This window comes from Callithrix jacchus, chromosome 18 (genome assembly GCF_049354715.1).
Source record: "Callithrix jacchus isolate 240 chromosome 18, calJac240_pri, whole genome shotgun sequence".
In the NCBI taxonomy this organism is placed as follows: domain Eukaryota; kingdom Metazoa; phylum Chordata; class Mammalia; order Primates; family Cebidae; genus Callithrix; species Callithrix jacchus.
In genome coordinates, this window is record NC_133519.1 from 33919478 (window position 1) to 33946198 (window position 26721).

The 26721-nt window shown below is 43.7% G+C and overlaps 1 long non-coding RNA gene across 4 annotated transcripts in view; it reads right to left on the reverse strand.

Moving 5' to 3' along the window:
* The window catches only part of LOC144580269 (uncharacterized), a 162400-nt gene that overhangs the window by 102343 nt on the left and 33336 nt on the right, over positions 1-26721 (reverse strand). For all 4 annotated transcript variants that reach the window (XR_013529562.1, XR_013529560.1, XR_013529559.1 and 1 more), the window contains exon 2: positions 2827-3008. This is a non-coding gene — a long non-coding RNA (uncharacterized LOC144580269). The remainder of the gene's footprint in view (positions 1-2826; positions 3009-26721) is intronic.

A 26721-nucleotide genomic window follows, 5' to 3' on the forward strand; every position in this document is an offset into this window, starting at 1 on the left:
TTATTCAGGAACACAAATGCTGGCTGCAACTGTGAAGGTCACTGCTACAGAACCACACCATAGTTGTCAAATGTTGGCAGTTATCTTAATTACTTAGAGCATTTGTTAAAATTAGAGATGCTCATCCTGTACTACTGAATTTGAATCTATGATGATGAGTAGTTGTAAGAGGTTCCCAGGGGTTTCTGATGCACGCAGAGTTTGACAGCTGCATTCTAGCACCTGGCTACTCAAAATGTGATCAATGGACCGGTTCGCATCCATACCTACAAGCATGTTAGAAACGCAAACTCTCCAGCCCCACCCCAGACCTCCTGAATCAGAATCTGTATTTTAACAAGATCTCAGGTGATTCATTTGCATGTTGAAGTTTGAGAAGCACTGCCCTAGGACAAAGGCTATAATACCCTGGCAATCTGAGGTAAGTAAATAGAAGTTCCTCCTCATTTTCAGGGTGAATGATTTCCGCCTGTGTGGTGACTGCTTGCCCTGCCTGCCGGATAACAGAACCCAGAGACATGCAGGTGAAGCAGCTGGTCCATCAGAACCTTTTAATCAACCTTCAAATTCTCCTGTCCTACCCACTCTTGCACTTTGCCCCTAATCGGTGACATTAGAGATCCAGAGATGGTGAAGGGGATACACCCAGGCAACATGGCAGACTGAAGTCTAGTCCAAATCTTAGCTCTAGGGCTGCCGTGAAAAAAATCACACTACCCTCCCAACGTTTAGTTTCTGTACATGTAGAGGACATCTGAAGGGTTCACAAAGGTCATTCCAGCTCTTCATGTAACACATCCTTCCCGTCCATTTCACACGTATGAAAAGTCACAGCAGGAAGGGACCTTTGATCACCTGGTCCTAAATCCTTCCTTGCTGTTCCAACTCATACATGGGGAACCTGGGCCAGCCAGACAGCCCATGAAAGGGCAGAGCCCTGACTAGAACCTAGAGCTTCCCAGGCCGAGTTCAGCATGCTTTACACCATCTAGTGCCTGGTACATCATTCTTGGGTTGCATAGTCCAGGAAAAATATTCGGAGACAGAATATTTGTATGCAGGAAGTGTCCTGGGGAGTGCTCTCACAAATAACTTCTTTAAGAGAGTCAGAGGAGTCAATTGGGCAGAAGGACAAGATGAATCCTGCAGGAAGCCCAGGAGCTGGGATGTGCTACAAAGCTGTCCTGAATCAAGACAAAGGAACTGGGCCTTTGTATTCCACACCAACAAGTCTGGGTAATTCTTAGAGAGGGACTCTGAAGGGAGCCAATGGCCATCAGTACTCCCAGCAGTCAGGGCACAAGTAGCTGGGTTCTGTGTGGGAAATCTGAGCAGCACACCACAGCACCTGGGACAGTACGCCCTTGGCACCACCAGCTCACTGGCTTCATAGTGTAAGTGTGCCCTTTCTGGGAGCAACTTCATTGTTATTCTGGCTGCTCTCTTCACCTGGGGAAATTCTCAGTGGGGGATTAGTGGGAAAAACCGCATCACTGCTCTGATCTTGAGGCTGCCACTGAGTCTTATTCTGCCCCTCCTCTTCTATCCATTCCAGATTCCTCTCACCGTTGGTCCACACCTCTGCTGACCTCCATGCCTGGTGGAGTGGCATGAGCCCTCATCACTGAGACACTGAGGCCCTGGTCACCACACTCTTCTCTGGCTGTGGCTGCTACACTTGTCCATTTACCTCAAATTGGGCAGGGGAGACACCCTAACATATCCCATGAATGCCAAAACAGATTATCTCCCACCCTCTTTAAATAACAGCAGCACTACTTCCTCCTGATATCAGGGCCAATGGCTCCTGCCAGTGTGGAGACTCCTTTCCCTGACTGCTGATATCTTAGTACAAGGAGCTAGAAGAGACAGATGGCAATGACAGCTTAAAGAATAATGGGCCCTTATCATATACCTCGATATAAGCCTTCTACCCCTAGGAACCAGCACCTGTAGACCCACAGAGTCTCCTGCTGTGGGGATGGACAGCACAGGTTCCACCATGAGTCACCGGGAGGGATGGTAGCAGGGCCACGCCCACGTATACCCCTCAATTCCAGGATCCATGAATTCCACCCTTGGCAGCACAGCCCCCTACAGTGGTGGTTGATTTAGAGGGTATACCACATTGCCACCTGAATCCTTAATACCATGGCTGTTCTAATCTCACACCCATTGCTCAGACACTGGAATGACTAAAGACTGAGGCTGGCTGATGTCAACAGGCAGAGTCATTCTGTCTACATGGCTGTCTGGTGCCTCTTCCGAAGTAGCTGCTGTCTGGTGGTATTAACATCAATACATAGACTCCAGTGCTTTCTGCCCACTCCCATTGCCCATCCCCATGCCCCTCCCCAGCCCCTGACATCGGCCATTTGATCTTTTTCTTTCCAGGTCCCTGACCAATCAGTCAATCCATTCACTACTCCTCATGAGCCAAAATACATTTGTACTTTAATCCACTTCTCTTTCCACGCAGAAGAATGACTGAGTCTACCTCCCAAAGCTCTGCCTATTGAGAGAATTTCCTCTCATCTCTCTCTTTCAGGGACACCCCCAAGTGGAACTTTAGTTCACAGCAGTTCATTTTCAAACTGGAACCTACATGCAAAGCCAACCCATCTGTGACCCCTCCTGGCTTTTTTCTCCTCTCTAAGCTGTTCATCAGGGAGCCTCCACTGCAGCCACAGCCGTGGGTACTTGCTAGGGAGAGGAAACAGTAGCGGTGACATGGGAGTCTAAGCCACTTGCTCATGTGGCTCCTGGTGATCTCTGGCCCTGCTTGTACTTGATACTGAATGAACCACTTGCATCTTAGAGACTCACCTGAAAGAGCACAGCTCATGATGGGTGGCTCTCTTCAGCCACAGGCAATGTCTGAAGAGGGACTCAGCTGAGTCCTCAGCAGCCAACACTGGCAGCTGGGGGAGTGAGTACCTCGTCTTTGAAGGAGAAATGAAGCAAGTGCATTACAGAGCCCACATCACCATGGAATCTCCAACACAAACCTGTGAAGAAGTGAAAGATGGTGTTAATACCTCCATCATGCAGATCAAGAATCCCAAGTATCACAAGGTTGAACAACTTCTTCAGTTCATGGAACATCAATCCAGCCTCAGAACAAGTGTCTGAACCAGAACTGCCCAATAGGAATACAATGTGAGCCATATATACAATGCTAAATTTTCTAGTAACAACATTACGAATAATAAAAAGAAACAGGAGATGTTCATTTCAATACTAAATCATATTTAAACCAATACATCCAAACTGTTATCATATCAACATGGAATCAATATTCGTAAATTAATAAGACACTTTACATTGTTCTCGTCATACAAAGTCTTTGACATCTGGTATGTGTTTTGTGTTCACAGCACATCCCAGTGTGAACTAGTCACAACGCAAGTGTCCAGGGGCCACATGTGGCTAGTGACAACTCTATTGGAACCCACAGCTCCAGATGGTCCAGTTATTCTCTGTGCTATCCTCTCAAGGTGTTCCTCCCTCGAAGGAGCCTAGACCTGGAGGGAGATGCTTGAGCAACAATCCTGCCTTGGGTGAAAAGCTAAGTCCCTGCCGCTTACCAAGCTTCCAGAACACCCACTCCATCAGCGCAGCACAATCTGCTGCTGCCATTTAGCTTCACAGGTGTTTCACCACTTGCCAGGAAGGTTCAATTTGAAAAGAAAAGAAAAAAGCAGTAGTAGACAAATGTTTGACTCCATCTCTGTGAGTACCCTGTAATTTAATGCTAAATTCAGCTCCATTTGGTTTCTGTGGCAACCCAAAGAACCAGCTCTCCACGGCTCATATCATCACTCTTTGTCAGATTTCTAAATACAGGGTCCCTGGAAAACAGTTGATATCCCAAATGTCTGAGCTCTGATACTCTCAGAGGCCCCTGATTCGGAGCTTGATCCACAGGTACAAGGATACAGTATGGGAAACGTCTTAATAAAGACTTTGGCCAACACAGAAAATGCAGGAAAGACAGGATTCAGGAGACTTCATTCCTAGAAATCCTTTGAAATGGGGCTGATCTGTCTATGGTCCAATAAGACTTAGGAAAAAAAGTTCGTGGAGACAAAAAGAAGGCTTTGACCTGATGCAGTCATTGCCAACCCATGGCAGATTAGGCAGTGAACATGTTCTGCTGGGATTGACCCGTGTGGCAGTCATGGACCCTCAAAAGCAAGTTTGGGCTGAGCACGGTGGCTCACGTCTGTAATTCCAGCAATTTGGGAGGCCAAGACAGGCAGAGAGCTGGAAGCCAAGAGTTCAAGACCAGCCTGGCCAACATGGTGAAACCCCATCTCTACTAAAAATACAAAAAAAATTAGCCAGGCCTGGTGGTGCATGCCTGTAATCCCAACTACTTGGGAAACGGAGGCAGGAGAATTGCTTGAACCCAGAAGGCAGAGGCTGCAGTGAGCCAAGATCAGACCACTGCACTCCAGCCTGGGTGATGGAGCAAGACACTGTCTCCAAAATAATCAAAAGCAAATTTGCCTACTTCTATCTTCGTCCCTTTTTTGCAGGTAGCATGCATAGGATTTGGGAGATGTGGATTTAAATCCTGGCTCCAGCATTGACTTAGATGCTTGAGGTGCTTACTTGTCTCTGAGCCCAGAAATGTGAAACCATTCTGGAAAACCTTCAGCCATCCATGGCCAAGGCCCCAGGACTGCAGCGAATGATTCAGTGATCACATGATAAGTGTTAGTCCCTCCCCATTCAGCGCTGAGGTCCTTCCTATTGGTTTAGAACCCCAGAACAGATCCATTTCCTTAGAAGTCTCTGGAGCAGTGACTTCCAGATTTCTTTTGACCACAACCCACAATACAAAATGCAAGTAACATCGTCACCAACACCTTGGTCTACCCACATTCATGATGAGTTCCTCTAATCCATTCTGTACACTCACTCTATCCAGAGTGGTCTTTTCAAAACACACGTTTTCACTATATAAACCTTCCTGGTGACCTCCCATTGATCTCAGAATAAAAGCAAAACCCCATTAGTTTGGCTCAAAAAGCCCAGACCACAGGCTCCATGTGCCTCTCCAGCCTCATCTGTGCTCAGCCCTCACACTCTCCAGCCTCCCTCCCACCACAGGTGTGCAGAGGCTCCTCCCTGTGCCTGAAGTGCTCCTCCACTCACTGCCTCCAACCTGGTTAACTCCTACTTATCCTTCAGATCTCAGCTCAGCTATCCCTTCTTCCTGGATTTCCCCACCCAGGTGAAATCTACTGGTTATGAGCACTCTGTTTCTCCCTTAACGCATACGTGTCACTGTTGCAATTTTACATGTGTTGGTACATTTGAGCTCTCCCACTGAACTTGGTGCTCTGAAGAGCAGGAATATTCTCTGATTTTACCCAGAATTTTATCCCAATGCCTGCTGCAGTATTTGACATCAAGTAAAAGCTCAGTAAATATTTGTCACACGATCGAATGAATAAATAAATTTCAAGTGACAGATCCTGACAAATGGTAATACTTTCAGAGAATTCTCTGTTGAAAAAACTTCTAATGCCAAGGAGACTGGGCTCAGATTCAGAAAGTGTCATCGTTCACTGGCCATGGCTCCACAGCTCATGGCTGAGAGCAGTGGCTCGAGTCCTGATCATTTACCACCATATTCTGGAATCTGATTTTCGCAAATAGGCCCAGACCCTAAGCAGTTTTTTAGGTTGGCTAACTGCTAGAATAGAAGCCCAAAACCCATACAAATCCTTATGGAGTACCCTGGAACTCCTGACACCATCAGATTTTATGTTCCGAAGCAGAAATATCCTCAGATTTGAGGCCACCAATCTTGCCTCCCAAGAACATCGAGGCAAAAGGATCCAATCTTTATAAAATATGCCCCTGACAACTGCAGAAAGGCTGAGGAGGCTGCAGTTCTCAGGACTAACCAAGGCGAGGCCAACCCAGACCCTAGATGGAAATACCACCCAGAGCAAAGGATAGGACCAACCCCATGGCCTGTCCACAGCCTCCCTCCCCACCCTCCAGGTACCCAGGGCTGAACTGGAGGTAAGAGGCCCCATTTTCAGATTGACAGACTGTGTATCTGCTGTAGCCACAGAATCGGACTCGTCCATTATTTTGCTTGGGATTGGTGAAAGGGGAACCGAGGGTTTGAGGGAAAAGTCTGTTATTTCATGGTAGGATAGCATTTAGCTGGAGGGGTTTCTTCTTTCTTTTTTTTTTTTTCCATTCTTTTCTCACTGCTCCTCTCTACCACCCCAGTTGGCTCAGACTTTGGGCTTCTGTGCAGCCCTGCCAATGCCAGACAAGTGGACTGAGAAGATGCCCTGCTGGGAACCACGGCTGTGGCGCAGCGGTCAAGTGCTGTGTGGGTCCTCCCCGCCGCCCATGCTGCTCTGAGTGGCTGGCTTCGACCACAGGCCTTCCTCTCTCTCCGCCAGGCCGGAGGAGGTTATTCTCTCAGCCACTCTCCTCAGCTGGGGCTCTCCTTGTAGCCAGTAGCTTCCTGAGAGCAGTTTTATGGCTTCAGCAGACGTCAGGCCTTTCTTTCATCCTCTGCCAACAGTGTAGTTTGGAGTCTATTTTCAGGGCAAATTTAGCAAATTACACTTATGAGGAAAAAAAATCTACCCCTCACCCACAGCAGTGCTAGGTGTCAATGTCACCTGGCATGGATGCAGCACTTCACGGAGCTGTCTCACTGTAGGACTTTATCTTACTCCCTCAAAGCCCTGGGAAGGAGATGGTAAAACTAACCCAGTTTTCAGACGTGGATGGTTCAGTGACCAGCCAGGAAAGGGAAGAATTAGAACAAGGACCCAGGACTAACGTGCCCCCCTTTTCCATTCACCACCTGTCTCACCTGGCTGCAGTAGCCTTCCCTGAGGAAAGTATCTCATCACGGGGACCGAGGAGAGGTCACAGCACCTGCCAGGCAGCCTCTGCCCCTCAGAGCCAAGGAAGTGACCCAGTGCTGGCTGTGGTGGGGCAAAATTGTTTGCACTCTGCACAGAGGAGCAGACTGGCAGGGGTGATTTCAACTCAGCCTTGGCATCTCCCTCCCTCCCCTGTGATGCTGTAGTCACCCACTTGCTGTATTTCTACCAGGGTTGTGTGTCCTTATTCCAAAGTGACATCTGAAAGTTCTTAGGGGAAATGCTGCCTACTCAGCAGTTCTTAGGGGCGTGCTGTCTAATTCTGTAGGACACAGCACATCATAGTCGAAGGAATATCAAGTTTTAAGGCCAGAAAGACCCAGGTTTGAATCTTGGTCCTTCTCATGTCACCTTGGGTTGCCTCCCAGAGCATACAGCCCTGCGCCTATAAACTGCAGTTAATATTACATATTCTTGTCAGGTTACAATAAAGATGAATGAGGCACAGTGATTAGAACAAGGCCTGGCAAAAAACAAACAAATAGAAAAAAACACCTTAAAGAAACACTAGCTCTTATTTGTTTTTTGTTTTTTTGAGACGGAGTTTCGCTCTTGCTACCCAGGCTGGAGTGCAATGGCGCGATCTCGGCTTACCGCAACCTCCGCCTCCTGGGTTCAGGCAATTCTCCCACCTCAGCCTCCTGAGTAGCTGGGATTACAGGCACGCAGCACTGTGCCCAGCTAATTTTTTTGTATTTTTAGTAGAGACAGGGTTTCACCATGCTGACCAGGATGGTCGCGATCCCTTGACCTCATGAGCTACCCGCGTCAGCCTCCCAAAGTGCTGGGATTACAGGCCTGAGCCACCATGCCTGGCCCTCTTATTTGTTTTTATCAGTCTTTCTCAGTCTGTTTAATTCAGCATAAGATGCTTCAGCCCTAGGGGGGCTGCCATCTTTTGCTGCATTAAAAGAGGTATAGAATTTCTCTGCCAAGATGTCAAAGTCCCTCATGGACTCTGCAGTGTGGACCACCTCTAGGGTTGTATATCTGTTTCAAGTTTCAGAGCTTCTAATCTATAAAGTGTCAGCATTGCTCTCCCATCCAGATTATGAAGGCTTCAGGGCAGAACTCTTCTTCTAAATAGCTATGTGTACTTACTTCACTGTCCCTAGCACAGCTCAGGGCTAGGGACAGGATGGGCATTTCATAAATAGCTGGTATTGTCTGGTCAGGGATTCCTGTGGGGATGGCTCTGTCCCCTCTCTGATGAAGGCTATAAAGCATCCTCAACTGGTCAGTTTTCACCTGGGTCCAGTGACGTTAGGCATATTGCTGGTGCCATCTTAGGTGGGACAGCCATTAATTACAAAATTACACAAATTCTACAGGTGCCAGGTCTAAAGCATGGCCCCAGGGGAAGAGGACTCACATTTTCTGAGAATGTTCTATAGATCAAGAACACTAAAAGTATTGTTGTTTGTTACTAGTTAGCATTCGTAGCTATCTTAGGAGATATCCCGATATTCTAGACAAAGAAATTTTGAGCCTACATGGCCAAAACCATAAATCTAAGAGGCAGAGCCAGCATTTGAACTGGGTTGATCTCATTTAAAAAAAAAAAAATGCTCTTTTAACTTCATACTGCCTCCCATGGTTCAAAAAGACAAGAGGCCTCAAAGCTACCACAAGAAAACACAGAGAGGTGAGTTCACACCAGTCCACTGAGCCCCTGAGGAGTGCCCAGAGACCTCAGGGAGCAGCTGGGTGGAAGTGCCTGTTCCCAGGGAAGGGGTCCTTTGCTTCTGCCTCCTGCCCTTTTCTCCCCTCTGCAAAGCCCCGCTGTGCTCCAGGACACTTAGCTGCAGTTGCCCTCACTCTTCACCCTAGAGAAGCATTTGTCTCTGGCAGATCTTGGCTGTCCAGCTCCCCCCACCGCAGGCTGAAATGATTCCTCAAGAAGGTGCCCAGCTTGCACCTTGGGACCTGTCAGGATGAAGGATTCCAGTGGGGCTGCCTCTCACCATTTGTACACTGACTTGGCTCCCTGCAATTTATGTTTATGCTCATCACCTTTTCCATAGTGTCTCTCCCTCTCCACTTCTCATTTTTCTGATATAGTACAGCAATGTGTTTGGCCTCTCTTGCATTCCAAAAATAATTCTGGACTAGGGCTTTTTTCTTTGCAATTGCAGAGCTGCCTGGGCTCAGTGTTCTATCCATGGAACATAACCCTGTTTACTGAGTAAGGTGTTTTTTGGAGTAAGTTGTCCTAAAGGGTTAATATCCTGAGGAGGCAACAGAATGAGCATTTGCTGAAGGGATTATTTCTTTAATAAAAACAACTTTAGGCACAGGTGATGAAGGGGAGAGGTGATAGATGATGTCCTTTCAGATCATCTAAGCCAACCTGGAGCAGAAACTAAAATGCCTCTCACAATCTTTAAGATGTGATCAGCTAAGCTCCCTCTAAAAACAGATAGATAGATGATAGATAGATAGATAGATAGATAGATAGATAGATAGATAGATGATAGAGAGATGATAGATAGATAGATGATAGATAGATAGATAGATAGATAGATGATAGATAGATGATAGATAGATGATAGATAGATAGATAGATAGATAGATAGATAGATAGATGATAGCTAGCTAGATAGATAGATAGATGATAGATAGATGATAGATAGATAGATAGATAGATGATAGATAGATAGATAGATAGATAGATAGATGATAGATACTCGATTTTGTGCCAAGTAGTAGTATAGGATTTAATTATCTCTGATGGCAAAGAAAATAAATATAAGATGCATATGAATGATATAAATATAGAGATGGTACGTGATGACAAAAGAATAATAAATTAATTTGGAGATAAAATATACCCAGATCTAGTCCTCATGATGAAATCTCCCTCCTGGTTTTGTAACCACTTGGCTAACTTTCTAGAGCTGCCACCCAGGGCAGCAGGCATTTTTGTTTCAGAAGCTTTGCTTCTGGAATTAGGAATGTCCTCCCGAGCTGCCTACCCAGTTCTCCATAAGAAAACATACTCAATAATGTCAGAGAGTCTCAGGACGCAATATATGCACAGATTAGGCAAAACACACATCATTGCACATTCCCCAATGCCCCCGGTACTGGTTGATATATAAATGGAGTTTCTACAACTAGTTCCAGTTCCCTAGTTTAAATCAAATCTCTCTTGTTCAGCATTTCTGCATATTCAAAAGTAAACAAACAAACAGAGGCTTCCCCAAGGGCAGCCGCCCTCTCTGCCACCAGCCACATCAGACTAGTCCTCACCTATCCCTTTGGCTTCCTTTCTCCTGGGATCCCAGCCCCCAGATCCGGCCCTGGAATGCTTCCTGCTCAAAATATTGTCTTTGATCATTACACCTTCTAAGAATAATTATCGTATGGCCTGGCACTCATCCCAGTGTTCCTTTCCAGGACGTCCATTTCCATCTGAGTCCTGGCCCTCCTCCCAGGTGGTTCTCAAGTTTCGTCCCATTTCAGGGTCAGCACTGGTGGGACCTTAGTGGACTGAAAACCCAATCACAACGTTACTATCCTAGCCCCACCAGCCAATGCATGGACACCATGTATCCGAGCACATTACTCCTGCCAGAAAAGCAGTTGAGGGGAAACAAGAATGACATCTACCAGGAAATCAAGCTAGTGATGTAATTGTTTCGTGGAATCATAGGTTCTCAGACTTGAAAATAGCTTCAGAGGTCATCTAGGCCAACCTCTAACCTAAGGTGAAATGCAGATTGTCCCCTTTGAGATTTGGAAGATGGCCATCTGAGCTCCCCGTTGTGCAAGATGAAATTATCAGTACCCTCCCAAATACATCTAAGGATGTCCAGAAGTGTTTATGTTGTCCAAGATGTCCCGTATGCCTCTTCCCGATATCACCTCTCTATCCTTCATCACTGGCCAACTCATAACAGCTTCTCCTGGCTGCCCAAGCTATTCATCCTGTTCTCTATAAAGCCAAGCGTGGACACTGGCATCCCTTTGCTTCCCAAGACATTGCTAATTAAGGACTAGCATGTGACAAACTCTACCAGGGCCGAAAGGCAGCCCATGGGGCAGGGGTTCTTCCTGACCATCTTTCTTCTTAGCATTTGCCTAACTACCTTGTGCTCAGAACCTGCTCTGCTCTCCTGAATGGGATGTTCCTTCTAACCTCCCCTCTCCTGGGGCCCAGGCTCCTAGCTTTAGTCTCGGGTTTGTCAGCAGAAGCCAAAATCAGTCACTATATTTGTCAGCTCAAATTAGGTTCACCTGTGAGTGACTGAAAACCCAAAATAAAGTAGCTTAACCAAGACTGTAGTTATTTCTTCCTCCCATAAATGTCTCGGTTGCCTGCAAGGCTGGTCCATGGTGTCAGAGAATAAGACTCCTCCTCTCTGGCTGACCTGTCCTGCAGAGGCCTTGTTAATGACTTGATGGGGCTCCAACCATGCCGGCTACATCCAAGAATTGGAATGGGGATTGCAGGGAGAAGGAACAGAGAGCACACAGAAACTGCCCCATTCATCCTGTTAGCCAAAGCTTGATACCTAGAGCCCTCTCGCTGCAAGCAGGCTAGAAAAAAATGTGGTCTTTATCCTGAGTAACCATGTACCTGGCTAGTGTTTCCATAACTAAAGAAGAGGGAGAGAGAAAATATTGGGGGTAGCGGATAAACATTGTCTCTACTGAGTACATATGTCTGTTGATTTTGATTCATTGTCGACTTCCCCCTTTCCTTTCTATGTCCTTCCCTCACAGCTGCCATCTCCTTTTTTTCAACCCCATTGTTCCTGTTCTCATTCTGGTTCATGGATTCTCACCTAGGATTTTGACACAGCCCCCAGTAGGCCTCCTTGCCCCCAATTCACCCCTCTACTTTTCCCCTGGGAGACCTTGTTGTGCAGAGCTGTTACCTCGGACCTCTCAGGTCAGACTCCTTCAATGACTCTCCACTACCTGCAGAATGAAGCCCAACTGCACAGCCAGACATTCCCTACTCCAAGCTGGGTGTAGAGTTGGGCTTTATTTTGCAATTGGTGGGAATTCTTTGAAGGTGTGTGGCCTGGAGAGTCCAAGATAACAGCTCTGCTCAGCAAACATACCCAAACAGACCTTGTGTTTGCCACTGGCTTCCCCACTTCCCCTCCATCTCTGCTTGTCAAACTCCCACCCATGTTTCATGATCCAACTTGACTGTCGTCTACTCTGTGGACATTTTCCAGTTCCAGGCTTTGTCCTAGCTCTGCCTGTCTCACCATTAAATACACACACACACACACACACACACACACACACTCCATCACCTCCTTCACCTTCTCTGCTTCTGTGTTAGTTTTTCGTTTCATTTTGTTTTATCTGTATAGTAGAGATGATCACTTTGTATCTGTGAACCCATCTATCCCCGGCACTCTGGTAACATGGACCATACCTTGTTCATCTGTCTCCCACCCAGCAACTTGGACAAAATGCTCAGTTGGCACGCATTAAACTGATCATCGGCACCAAGAAAGTACAAATAGATGAATAAAAATCTGGAAACAAGAACTCATGGACACAGGGAGGGGAGCACTACACGCTGGGGTCTGTTGGGGGGAATAGGGAAGGGACAGCGTGGTGTGGGGAGTTGGGGAGAGATAGCATGGGGAGAAATGCCAGATATAAGTGAAGGGGAGGATCACACTGCCACGTGTGTATCTATGCAACTATCTTGCATGTTCTTCACATGTACCCCAAAATCTAAAATGCAATAAAAAAAGAAAGAAATGCTACAAATCAAAATAATAATAATAATAATAATAAAATAAAAGGTATAAGAAGAAAAATAATCTGGAAACAATCTTTCTCAGCAACCATTCCAGAATCACACACTTTCTCTCGCTTGAACATAGGATCTAAATGCAATTCCAGTGGAATTAAATGTATGGGTTGTTTTCTGTCTATAGCATGACTCCTTCCTGTCTGAGAACTTTCTGGAACCTAAATTGCTGGTGCAGCTGGAATCAGGGTGTCTGACAAGAGGCAGCTGTCATTTCACATTTTGCAAAATATTTCCACAAAATTGCCCCAAAATGCAGAAATCTTTCATTAGGAAAAGCTGATTCATGGAATTTATAATAGGAATCCTATATAGCTGTGTAATTCAGTTGAGGGAAATAGAAAAGAATAAACAAGTACTGGTCTTTCCAGGCCATTCCTTCTGAGGCCACGTCAGGGCATAGAGCACTACAGACACTGCGTGACCAGCCTGGTTGAAGGGAATGTTGGAGATAAACTCTCCCACGCAAAAACCCTTCTCAGTCCTGAGTCTCTGCAAACATCCACAGCTCTTGCATGTTCACAGAGACATCTCCTCCCCAGGCAGAGGAGTCAACATGGAAGCCAAAGCACACTAGCTCTTCAGAGACCAAAAACCCTGTGACACTTCAGAACTCCTGTGCCCTGACATATACTCAGCAAAATACTCTGTGACGGTGTCACCATAACCTCTTTGGAACACATGGCTGTGGGTCTCACACTTCCTGCCTTCCTATGTACATTTCATATGGAATCTTTCTCTCTCTAGTACATTCAACCTCCTTCTAACAACTGGTTTCTTCCAGTTCATTTTTTTTCAAATGGAGATGAGGTCTTTCTATGTTGCCCAGACTAGTCTCAAACTCAGCCTCAAGTGATCCTCCCACCTCTGCCTCCCAAAGTGCTGGCATTATAGGTGAGAGCCACTGAGCCCAGCCTCTCCATTTGACTTTTAATGCCTAAACTTTTCACTTGAGAAAAATTAGCTTCCCTCAGGTTTCCTTTCGCTGGCTTCTCCCCTTCTCCCTGACCTTTGCTTGGCAAGATTCTTCTGGGTCAGTCATCAGAACTTAATAATTCTCCCTCCACGCTATCTGGAAAGTTGCACCCATACCCACAGCTTCCATAAACACCAATTCCCACATGACTCATAGTTTTCTGTGTCGAACCCAGCCCCACACCCATCAGCCCAGCTGCCTACTTACCATCTCTGCTAGACATCTCAAAGGCATCTCAAATTAACCGGGTCCAAAACCAAACTCTCATTTCCATCTCCCAGTCCTTCAGACAAAGAAACAATAAAAAGACAAGACTCTCCTCCTAGTGTTTCCTAACTTCCTGAATGATACCCACCAGGTGGATAAGCAGAAACCAGAACCCATCATGGGCATCATCTTCTCCCTGGTATTTCCCATAGCCAGGCTAGCGCCAAATCATGTTAATTTACCTGAAGATCCTTCAGCTCTTCATACATTTCCCATCACAGGCCTTTCACGTGATGCTCCATGGCCTAGAAAGTTCCCCTTCCCTCTCCTGGCTACCTGGTCGATGATGAGGTAAACGATAACAGACCACAGAAGCTTTTCATAATAAAGGCAAAGAAACTAGAACACCTCTTCAGCACGGATAAATGGCTGTGGAGATCTATCTTCCAGGAAACATACTGAAAAGACTCTATGTTCTTTAGGAAAACGTTTCCCAGCTCTTCAGTCACTGAAAACCAATTCCCCTAGAGGCAATTCCACACACTCACTTTTAAGCAAGTTGACTTGCTTCCACTTTTCTCCAAGCGTGATCCTGATCCCTGGGTCATCTATATTAGAATGTTTATTAGAAACACAAGCCATCCCAGACCCGTAGACCCAGGAACTTGAATTTTAACTATCCCAGCTGATTAAGATGCAAGCTAAAATTTAAAATCAAGACTGCAATTTTAGAGAGTAGACTGCCATGCTTTGCAACTCTGTTGAGCCAGCCTTCACCTGCCTCCTGGCAACCCTTGAGCAGTGACAAGTACCTGCCAAACGCTGTGGTGAAAACCTCTTTCCTGGAAAAACAAAGGTATTTTGCTTTCTAAATTCTATAGGAATAAAACTGCTTTAGAAAAGGATAATTTGGCCACCAAGGAAGTTGGGAGAAACAGTTTTCTCTCTGGAGCTGAGCTGAGGGTGTTTACAAGACCCTTTGGCCAGTGGGCTAGATCCAGGACTGACCTTGGGACATAGGGCCAGCAGGAGGCAGAGCTTTGCAAGGTTTTGGCATCGGAGTTAGAGAGAGGCTTCAGCCATGGATAGCCTTGGGACCTTGAACTGCAGTACCTCTATATGGACCAAGAGGTTTGGGAGATGGACAGGGATCAGGGGAGAAATGCTTTGCTTGAAATGTGACAGAAAACCCCTATCCTACAATAGGTTTCTATGTCTCCTGTATTTATTTCACTTTAGGTCGTGACATTTTGAGCACAGTCAAGTGTGGGATGCATTCATCAATAGAGCTGGAAGCACCGACCACCATAGGAAGTAAACTATTATAATAATAACAATAAAAGATAGATATAGATAGATAGATAGATAGATAGATAGATAGATAGATAATATGGTTACTGTACACCTAGAACTCTGTTCACTGGCTATCATCTCTTCAACATCTATGAAAAGTAGACAAAAGTATTAGCACAACGCAGAAGAGAAAAACAAAACTAAAGTATGAAACGTATAGTAATTTTCCCAAGGTCATGCAGCTAGAAGAGTGGAGCTGGGATCTGGACCCAGATCTGTGCCTTTCCACCGAGCCATGATAGGTAGGAGTTAAACCTATGTGGGGTATTGATGAGTCCATTCCATCCTTGTGCAAAGCCACCTCCTCCACTGGGATCCCCAATTTTATCTTTGGCCACCAAGGAAGTTGGGAGAAATAGTTTTCTCTTTGGAGCTGAGTTAAGGGTGTTTATAAGAGCCTCTGGCCAGTGGGCTAGATCCAGGACTGACCTACCTATTTACACTTTACTTTCTGCTTCTGTAAATTTGATTCTTTTAGATTTGCCATGTAAATGAGTTTTTCATCCTGTTTGCGCCACCCCAAACCCACTATCACTAATCATATTCCCGTCATTCAAGCACCTGTGAATGCACGCTAAGATGTACCAAAAGGAAGACCACAACTTCAAGTCTTCAACCAGTCCCTGAAAACATACAAGTCATTTACTGTTGTGAATAGTTTATCTTTTTAAGTTTGCATATTGAATTAGCGTAAAGTATGTCCCTAGCCTGACTTACTGAGGAATTTCAGATCTGCTGACTAGTACACAGCAGAACGAGGTTGGCCCCTTAGTGGGCAGCAATGAGATGAAACAGAGTTCCCTGCTGAGAGGCATATCAGGATCTTGCTTGAATAAATCAGCTTTGAAAGACGTTTAGAAACCACTGAAAATTTTCAGTATAGACTAAGTGTCAGCTGATACTGAGAAATTATTACTAATTTTGTTAAAGTGGTACTGTAGGTATAGAAAAATATGTTCATTTTTACAGGCACATGTTAAGCATTTCAAGTTAAAGTTATGTCTATAATTTACTTCAAATTCTTCAGAAAAATATTAAAAAGAGATTAAGCAAACATAGCAAAATGTTAACAATTGTTAAATCTAGGTAATGAATAAGTTGTGTTCATCTTACTATTCTCTATTTTTCAAAAAATTCAACATATTCATATTAAGTGGCTTTTTTAGAGAGTTTTGCTACCAAGGCAAGGCAAAGTAATCTAATCTTTATGTGCTAGGCACCTTATAAACCTTAGCTTATTTTGTTGTAACACTAATAAGTAAAATATTAATTTTACTAATGTATGAAATGTACTAAAGTATTAAATATATAGTGATTTTCCCAAGGTCATGAGCTGGAAGAGTAGCATATATCTATTTTACAGATGAGAATTACAAATCCGAAAGAAATTCATGACATAAAAGATGGAGGTTTAGGCTTTAATAAAATGAATCTCAACCTTTGGCTATCGGGTCATCCCTAAATCTAGGGGGAAATCATTTCCACATAGAGGCTGCCCTTTGTCGGGCTCCACTTCCTGGAACTAAATTTAATTATGGTGAGATGGGAAGGTTCAAAGGCATTTTGTCCATTTTTCCTCCTGAATTGTTATGTCTCTCAGCATCTTTCCCAGGGTATAATAAGAAGACTCTGATTATTTCCTCATTTCAAAGCTAAAGAGGCCTTTCTATAATCAAGAAGCTCCCAGACAAGCTTCCTTCATCCAGACTTTGAAGGACTTTTCTGTTGAATCAGACACTTTTCAGCAAGTAGAAAGGGAAGAGGCACAAAGATATCTAGCCACATCGCTCCAGACACTGAAATCATGAAGATCAAATATAATCAGGCTTCCATCCTCAACTATCATTGCTCGTGTTAACTTACAGTGTGCACTCCCTTCAGACAGTGAATGATGTAATGAGCACCATTAAAGATGGAGTTTTCATTCTACGTGATTGATAGCAACAGCTCTGCAGGTTAGAGACCAACAGGAAAGCCAGCCTCCCAGCCCCATCCCACCCCCTAGCCAACACAAATATTGGCCGGTTCTAATAGCATCAACACTCATGAGATGTTAGGCCAGTTCCTCTGAAAATAAGGCAGGCAGGTAAAAATCTAGGAACCTGAAAACAGGAGCCAGCACATGTTAACTCACACTAAGAAGTATACCATCATTAGCAACACAAGTGGGTAACATTAGAGCTAGAAAATTTTTTGGCAAGCTATCTTTCTCTGGAATTGGGCTTTATTTTTAATTAAGTGCATCTTTTTTCTTGAGTTCTTATCAAGACTGACGTTGTAAAACAGCGAGTAAGCAATTATGTGGGTGGGGTGATATCCAAGGTCCTGAAAAGGATTTCAGGAAATACTTTCTTCATCCCCTCAGTCATCTCTGAAGTTCCTTTAAGGCATGATTCCTTTGGTTTAAGGCTTGGGCCTCTGGAAAAACAAAACGTAAAGCAGAAAAGAAAAAAAAAAAACTCCTGAAGTTGTTGTCAGACTGTCATACTACAGTGTGAATAAGTTGCAGATAGTGAGAACAGGTTTTAATGGAAGGGTTACAGCAAGGAGATACTGATACCTAACTGTGATGGGTGAGGAGGGAACATAGGGGAAGACAGAAGAACAACTGAGAATGCATTCTGCATCCACTTAACCTTTTCTTGAGTCTGCTCTAGGTCTTACACTACCCTTCAAAGACATTCTTGCACCAAGAACAAACATCTTTCCATGTTTAATAAGGACCTGAAGCTCATGCTTTCACCTAAAGATACACAGTAAAAATAATATATACTTTTAAAGTCTGTTTTCTCCACTAGCCCAGATCCCTTTGGTATAGTAAATATAATTTTATGATACTGAACTTTGTCTTGGGCTGAATTGTGTCCCCCTCAAAATTCCTATGTTGAAGTCCTAACCCCCAGTATTTGGAGATAAGGTCTTTAAAGAGGTAACTATGGTAAATGAAGTTATCAGGGTGAGTCCTCATGACTGATATCCTTCTAATAGCAGATTAAGACACAGATACACATAGAGGGAAGGCCACGTGAAGACAAACCCATAGATGGTGAAGATGGCCACCTATCAGCCAAGGAGAAAGGCCTCCACAGGAAACCACAGGAAAGGAAACCACACTTGCCAACACCTTGATTCAGCTCTCTTTCAGCCTTCAGAATTATGAGAGAATACATTTATGTTGTTTAATTTACCTTGTCTGTGGTACTTTATGTCAGCCCTAGCAAACTCATAAAAATTCCAAAATGCATAATGCTCTTCACCTTGAATTGCTATTATTTTTAACTAAGAATAATAGTATGTGTTTATTCATATGGGGCACTTAGTCCTGCCCCACTGTGTTGTTCAAGAAGCCCCTCCAGGGCATTAGTCATCAGAATTTCTCAAAAGCTAGTCAAATGAAATGCAAAGAAACCAAACAGACTGAAGTCATCAAAAGAATTTATTGCAGCCAGTTGCCAATAGAATTTGGCCAATATGAACGGTTTCTCAGAGGAAAAAAAAAATCCAGGTATCATTCAAGAGTTTTCAGGCCAAATGGTCACCCAAGTTTCTTTTGATGCTGTTTTACTTCTAGAAACATCCAGGTCACTCTTTTTGTCCACATTTTGCATTTTGTGTCCTTTACATAACTTTCAGAGGCCAGCAAGAATTTCTTTTGATGATGGTTTCTCATGCATTGCATGTGGGAAAGTATAATAAAATGGTGCAGCTCATTTGGAAAAGTGACTAGTGGCTCCTCAACGTTTAAACATAAAGTCATCAGATGACCTAGATCTTCCACACCTAGATACAGGGCCAAGAGAAATGGAAGTGTCTGTCCACACAAACATTTGCATACAATTATTCACAGCAGCATCATTCATAAAAGCCAAAAGTGTGAACAACCCAAATGCTCATCAACTGATAAATTGTTAAACAAAATGTGGTCTACCCATGCAGTGGAATATTACTCAGTGATAGAAAGGAATGAAGTTCTGATGCATGCTACAACATGGATGAACTCTGAAAACATTACACCAAGTGAAAGAAGCCTGACAGAAAATGCCACATATAGTATGATTCCATTTATGTAAAATGTCTAGAATAGATCAATCTATAGAGACAGGAAGTAGATTGGTGGCTGCCAGGAAGTGGGGGTGAGAGGGATTAGAGGATGACTGCTAACGGGTAGAGGATTTCCTTTTGGAGTGATGGGATGTTCCCAAATCAATTGTGATGGTTGCCTAACTCTTTAAGTATGTTAAAGTCTACTGAACCATATTCTTTAAATGGGTGAAATGTTATGTGACTTACATCTCCAAAAAGCTATTCTACTGTATATTTACATATGTTTCTCATCTCCCATTTTCCTTTGCCTGTACTCTGCTTCCCAATCCCAACATATACACCACAGGATTCCCTTTGACAGAAGTCATAAAAAGGGGAATTCAGGATAGGGATCACAGTAGACAGGTATTCAGGCCTTCTTCAAATCTCAAGAATTTAAAATGTCTATTGGTCACCTACTGTAATACTTTCCTATTGCCGTAATAATAAATCACCGCAAACCAGGTGGCATAAAATGATACATTTATTATTTCACCGTTCTGGAGATCAGAAGTCTGAACTGAATTTCATGGGGCTAAAATCGAGGTGTCAGCAGGGCTACGTTCCTTCTGGAGGCTCTACTGGGAATCTGCTCCCTGGCCTTTTCCAGCTTCCAATGCTGCCCACATCCTTGAGTCATGGTTCCTTCCTCCATCCTCAAATCTTTTTTTCTGAGACAGAGTTTCGCTCTTGTTACCCAGGCTGCAGTGCAATGGCGCGATCTCAGCTCACCGCAACCTCCACCTCCTGGGTTCAGGCAATTCTCTTGCCTCAGTCTCCTGAGTAGCTGGGATTACAGGCACATGCCACCATGCCCAGCTAATTTTTTGTATTTTCAGTAGAGATGGGGTTTCACCATGTTGACCAGGATGGTCTCGATCTCTTGACCTCGTGATCTACCTGCCTCGGCCTCCCAAAGTGCTGGGATTACAGGCGTGAGCCACCGCTCCTGGCCTCCTCAAATCTTTTTTTAACTCTTTTAAGGACCTATGTAATTGTATTGAACCCACCCAGATAATCCAGGATAATCTCATCTCAAATCTTTAATATCATCATATATACAAAGGCCTTTTGCCCTGTGAGACCACATGTTCACGGGTTCCAGGGATTAGAACATGCACACGTTTCGGGAGCGTTATTCTGCCTACCATCCTACTGTGTACTACTGGTGCCTGCAGTATCAGAAGGGGGCGGCGGACATCAGGTCATGGTCATGGAACAGAGGGAAAGCAGGAGAGCTAAATCCTCACCACAGCAAATGCCTACAAAGACCACGGACCCATTTCAAGTCCACCCCAAGCACCTGGCTTGTACTCTCCATCTGTCCCCTTATGGATATCAGCAAACAATCAACACCAATAGTTTCAATTTTCCAAAAGGGAGAAAAAAAAAATTCACAGATTTGGAGTGACTTTTTAAGGAATCTTCTGAACCTTCAGAAGAGGCAGCAGTGATCTTCAGGAGTCAGCATGGGCTCATGAAGATCAGAACCTGACAATGTCACCTTCCTTTTTGCTCTGGCAAGGCGGATGTGATGATTAGGGAAACGTGGAGGTGCAGCAGGTCTGACCTATTCTAAATTTCAACTGGGCCACTAGCAATATCACAGGAGACAGGATGGAGAAGCATGGGCTGCAATGTTCAGCCATTCTCTATATAAACAACTGGCTAAATCATCTTTGCTTAAAAACTGTTGATAGGTAGATTGCTTTCATCTTGTAAGTCCCTAATGTTGGGCCACAGGGCTGAGGTTTGACATTTTTGTCAGTGATTTTAATGAATATGTATCATGCTTATGCACGACGGCCAGGAGGGAGGTCATGAGCAAGATGCCTGGGTGTACATGGGCAATACAATTAGATTTTATGAAGGGGTGTATGTGGAAGGTAAATGAGCCTGGGAAGCTAGGTTGGGGCCTGATCTTCACTAGAAGCAGTGACACACCCAGAGCCATGCTTAGATTATCTGTGTGTCTCAGTCTGTCCTAGCTACTGTAACAAAGTACCATAGACTGGGCGGGATACAAAACAGACATTAATTTCTCAATATTCTAGAGGTTGGGAAGTCTGAGATCAAGGTCCCAATATGGTCAAGTTCTGACGAGGGCCCTCCTCCTGGTTGCAGATGGCTGCCTTCTCATCGTATCCTCACATGGCAAACAGTGGAGGAGAGAAGTAAGCGCCTTCATGCCTCCTCTTATAAAGGCACTAATCCCATCCATTATAGCTCCACCCTCTTGGTCTAATGACCTCCAAGAGGCCTCACCTTCAAATATCATCTCATTGGAGGTTAGGATATTGACATATGAATTTGCAGGAGACAAAACCGTCAGTTCACAGACTGTGATACAATGAAAACAAAACAAAACAATCAATCAGAGACTGAAATGGGAAACAGCCAAAATGACACAGCAGATAGATGAGAGTAGAGGTGCACCTATGTGCCTGAAGATGCAAGAAAGCATCAGCAGAAAACACAGTGGTGATGAAGGAAGAGCAGAGGCAATGATGAAAGGGTACACTCTTAGGGGAGCTAAGAAAGGACAAGATCGAAAGTGCAGGGACAAGTCTTAATGCCAGGTGAAAGGAACAACAGCAAATTGGCATACAATCCCACAATAAAATGTGATACAGTCATTAAAGCAAGGCTCTCGAAAAATAGTTAATAGCATGGAAAATACTCTCTGCATAATATTAATTTTTAAGCCCCACTCAAATTAGTGTAAATAGAATCATAATTTTATTATTTTAAAAAGTGTGCCTAGAAAAAAAAAATAAGAAAGACCTCAAAATGTTAATGGCAACTTTCTCTGTGTGGTGGGATTATGAGTCATATTATTTTCTTCTTTTACAGCTCACATTTTCCAAATTTTCTGCGATAAATATGTATTACTTTAATAATCAGGAAGATAATTCCAGAGTACAGGTGGAAGAGTTGGCACTAGGAAGAAAACTATCTTTTTATCTCAGACAAAAGAGAAGAAAGAACAAAAGTGCATAGAAACAAATACTTGGAGAAAGAAAGGAAAGTAGGGTCAGTGAGGAAACTCATGACAGACAATGTCTCAGTCAGATCGAGAAGTCAATATTCCTTAGAAAGCATTTCCGCAAAGAGGCAATTTTCCCCTTGAGTAAAGAAGACACTTTTGATTTTTGTTCATTTTAGAATTTTAGCACCTTTTAAATGAGAAATGTCAGGAAGAAACGTGTTGAAATTAATCTGCAGTCCAACTGTTCTCCAAACTTAACAAAAATCATTAAGAGCCATGAGTCTCTGGAGGCGCCTGCGAACTTTAGTAAAGCAAAGTAGGGCAGCCCTCTTCATTTCCTGGCAATTATTCCTGGCTGCCATCACATCAGCTGCCACTCATCTGCCATTCATCGATAATGCATTTGCCCTGCTAACTAAGTAATCAGCAATAACTAATAGGCCATGGCCAGCCAATGGCCAAATTAGCCTCGGCTCTCTCATCTGAAAAAGGAAGACATGCTTTCAACATCTGAGGAGAAGGTAGCAATATTCAAACGATTTGAGCATAGGAAATAGGGCCATGCTTCACACCTATGCCCAATGAATTCAACAGCCTATCTCTGACACCAGCAGGATGTTTCTGGCTAGAGCTTAATGGTTTTCTCTGTTCTCAACATCCTAACTTTCCATTAAAATGGTCTCTTAAGAGAACTGTAGATCCAATGCCCTCATTTTACAGAGAAGAAAACTGGGCCAGGCGTGGTGGCTCACGCCTGTAATCCCAGCACGTTGGGAGGCCAAGGTGAGTAGATCACGAGGTCAGGAGTTTGAGACCAGCCTGATCAACATGGTGAAACCTCATCTCTACTAAAAATACAAAAATTAGCTGGGTGTGGTGGTGCACACCTGTATCCCAGCTATTCAGGAGGCTGAGGCAGGAGAATCGCTTGAACCCAGGGCACCAGAGGTTGCAGTGAGCCAAGATCATGCCATTGCACTACAGCCTGGGGGAACAGACCAAGACTCTGTCAAGAAAGAAAGAAAGGAAAGAAAGAAAAAGAAAGAAAGAAAGAAAGAAAGAAAGAAAGAAAGAAAGAAAGAAAGAAAGAGAGAGAGAGAGAAAGAGAAAACTGAAGCCCAGAGAAACTAACTGATTTCCCCAAAGTCTCATAGCTGGTTGATGGTAGAGTTGAGACGAGAAACCAGGCTTGCAGATATCAGGCAGATATCTTCACTCTCCCTCACCAACCCCCCCATCCACGCTTGGTAGAAATGAGTACCAGAATGGTGGGATGGGTGGCACCACACATTGTCCAGTATAACTGATGAAGATGCCTGCTGGGACTTGAAGAACATATGTTCACAAGAGAAGCAGAACCAAAGAAGAGGTGATACCCACAGGAACCTTAGTCCCCATATTTATAGTAAAACCTCTTGTATATATTTACCTAAATATTTTCTTTTATTTACTTATTTATTTTTTTGAGACAGGGTCACTCAACACGTCACCCACGCTGGAGCACAGTAGTGTGATCTCAGCTCACTGCAACCTCTGCCTCCTGGGCTCGAGCAATTCTCCTGACTCAGCCTCCCAATTAGCTAGAATTACAGGCGCCTGCCATCACATGCAACTAATTTTTTGTTTTGGAGGGTTTTTTTGTTTTTTATTTTTTTTGTGGAGAGGGCGTTTCATCACATTGGCCAGGCCGGTCTCAAACTTCTGACCTCAAGTGATCCACCCACCTCAGCCTCCCAAAGTGATGAGATTACAGGTGTGAGCCACCAGGCCCAGCCTGCCTAAATACTTTCTAAAACCCACTTTTACTTTGCGCCTATACCATCTCAAGATTTATCAAATGCTATATATTTACCACCAGTTTTACAAAATGACACAGTACCATTTTGTATTTTTAGTAGTGACCTGATATCCTTATCTACCTCGAGCATAAGCAAAAAAACAAAAAGGTCCCATCCCAGAACAACCAATAGCGATGGACTGCAGCCAGCCCATACTCAGATGCTCAGATACCGGGGCTGTGGCCAAGACTGCATTTGGAACAAATATGAGCGAAGAGACTGAAGGCCTACAAATGTAGACACAAGGGCTCAGAAGGCGGAGTTGCAGTATTAGGTAAGCAGAGGATTAAATGAAGGATATTGTAATGAAATTAGGTAAAGATATGACTTCTTAGTGGAATCTCAGTTTCCTTTACTGCAAAATAGGGATAAATACTTCTTTCCTTGAAAATTGTTTTTAAAATAAAAAAGAGATTAAACACATAAAGCACTTAGCAAAATAGTTAACATATATTAATTATTCAATAAAGGATAACTACTATTATAATTAGTGAGAGTAATATTTAATTGTGGCATTAAGAGGCAGAGAAACTGTTAATTTTATTTAATTTCCTGTAACTTTATTCCTTCCAGAGGAAACTTTTAGTTACAAGCACATACATAAGTAAAATCAAACTCAACTGGAATGACATTCCTGAGGATGGAGACAGAGGTTTTTTTGGTTGGCCCATTCAAACTTGAACATCAAGTCATAATTAATCTTCAATCAGAAAGTCCCAGGTGAACAAATCTAAATACATTTTCTGTCTCTTGCTTTTCTTCTGCAGACAGAAGGAAGAAGGTTTTGCAGAGGCATTTGATTTGCACCTTGCCCCAGTCCGTACAGAAGATAGGGAGGTACAGGTACCACTACTCCACTAACAAGATGCTTTTCTAAATGGCACCGAAGAGGCCCAAGGAGGAAAGTGATTGACTTGTTCTCTGGGAGTTGATTAATAGAATCCGGCTCACAGTATAAAAGACAATGATGTCCCCGAAGTCCTTTCTAGACCAAATTATTATTATGCAAAACAGAAACTTCACAAAGCCAGCTTCGGGGAGTCTAAGAGGCTTCCTCAGAAGACAGTGGCTGCAGACTCACTGCAGCAAAACTCCGCATTGCACCTTTCAGCACAGACATGGAAAGGTCTTTGGAGAACTGCCTATTTTTCACAGCCAGAGACAGTAATGCTACTGGAAATTCAAAGACAACTTAAGTCTGTGGCAGATGATAAAATGGAGGTTAGAATTAAGATATTTCCTACAAAATACGGACCAAAATATCCTGAAATATTTTGTTATGGATTAACAATCAAATTGTTAATCTCCCCAACCTTCACTTCTAGCCTTTAGCATGATGGTCACAGGACCAAAGTGACAAAGTTGTCAAAACAGCACATGCCATGTGCTGAAAACCACATGACAGGAATTATCTCACTTAATTTTCATTATAACCTTGCCAGGTAGGAACTATTATAACCATTTTAAAATTAGGAAACAGAGGCTCAAAGAGTAATTTGTCCAAGGCCCACAACTAACAAGCAGTAAAACTAGGATTTGAACCCAGGCGTGTCGAGCTCACAGTTTCTCACAGTGCTTACCACATCTAGCCACTGCATCCCTGTTGCTTTACCCAATCCCACCAGCACTCACCGCGCACAAGCTGTGTACTAGGCATTGTGTAAGGAGCTCTGGGAACATAGATGGGAGAAAGATGGATTTTTCCAAGGCTCCTCTCAGGGTAGATAGATGAAAATTGATTTCCTATTGATAAAATGTTGTGTTTGTGTTCTATTTTTTAATTTGGACCTCCTTCCCTTTTATGCTGCTGTTTGCAGAATGGAAACTAGGATTGTTAGTGCTGCTGTTGCCCCAGCCCTTCCCATTTTGAGGACCCTGAATTCTGGCTCAACTGCTCTAATCCTCTATTTCCCATCATGTCCTCAGGAGCTACCAAGCACCTTGTGCACCTTGAATGCCCCAGAACCATTCTTCACAGGTCGTCTGTGGAAATTGTCACCCTTTCACCTTTAGATTCTGGCTCAAAGAAATTGTGGGAGATGAGTCACCTAACTCTGTGACTCATATCTGGGCTCAACAAAGGTTTTTTATGGGTTGGAAAAAAAGAGGCTTGCATATAGATGAGACTAGAAGGAAAACTTCTAATGAAAATAATTCTGCAAAAGTAGTGAGATCAGAGATCTCTGTGTGTGGTTGGAAATTTTATTTAATGCATAAATGACTATAAAATAAAAATGGATAAATTTTATAGACTAAAAATTCATAATTGCTAACTTTATTCTTCCTCTGATCAAGATCAGGGGTAGAATTTTTTGAGACAAAGTTCAGAATCTTCTTTCTGCCCCTAGATTTCTTTTCCAAGGTCCAGTTTCCTCCGCTTTGCTACTTTCTTTCTCTCGCAATCCCTTTCTTTCCTCATATTTGAGGTCATCCCTGGAGAACGAGAGAGAGAGAGCTGTGCAGTGGTATCATTAGGGTATTCTTGCTACTCACTCTTCCTGGAATGCTTTTCCTCCCACCACCTCTGAGGTATTTGCCCAGATGTCAACTTCTCAGTC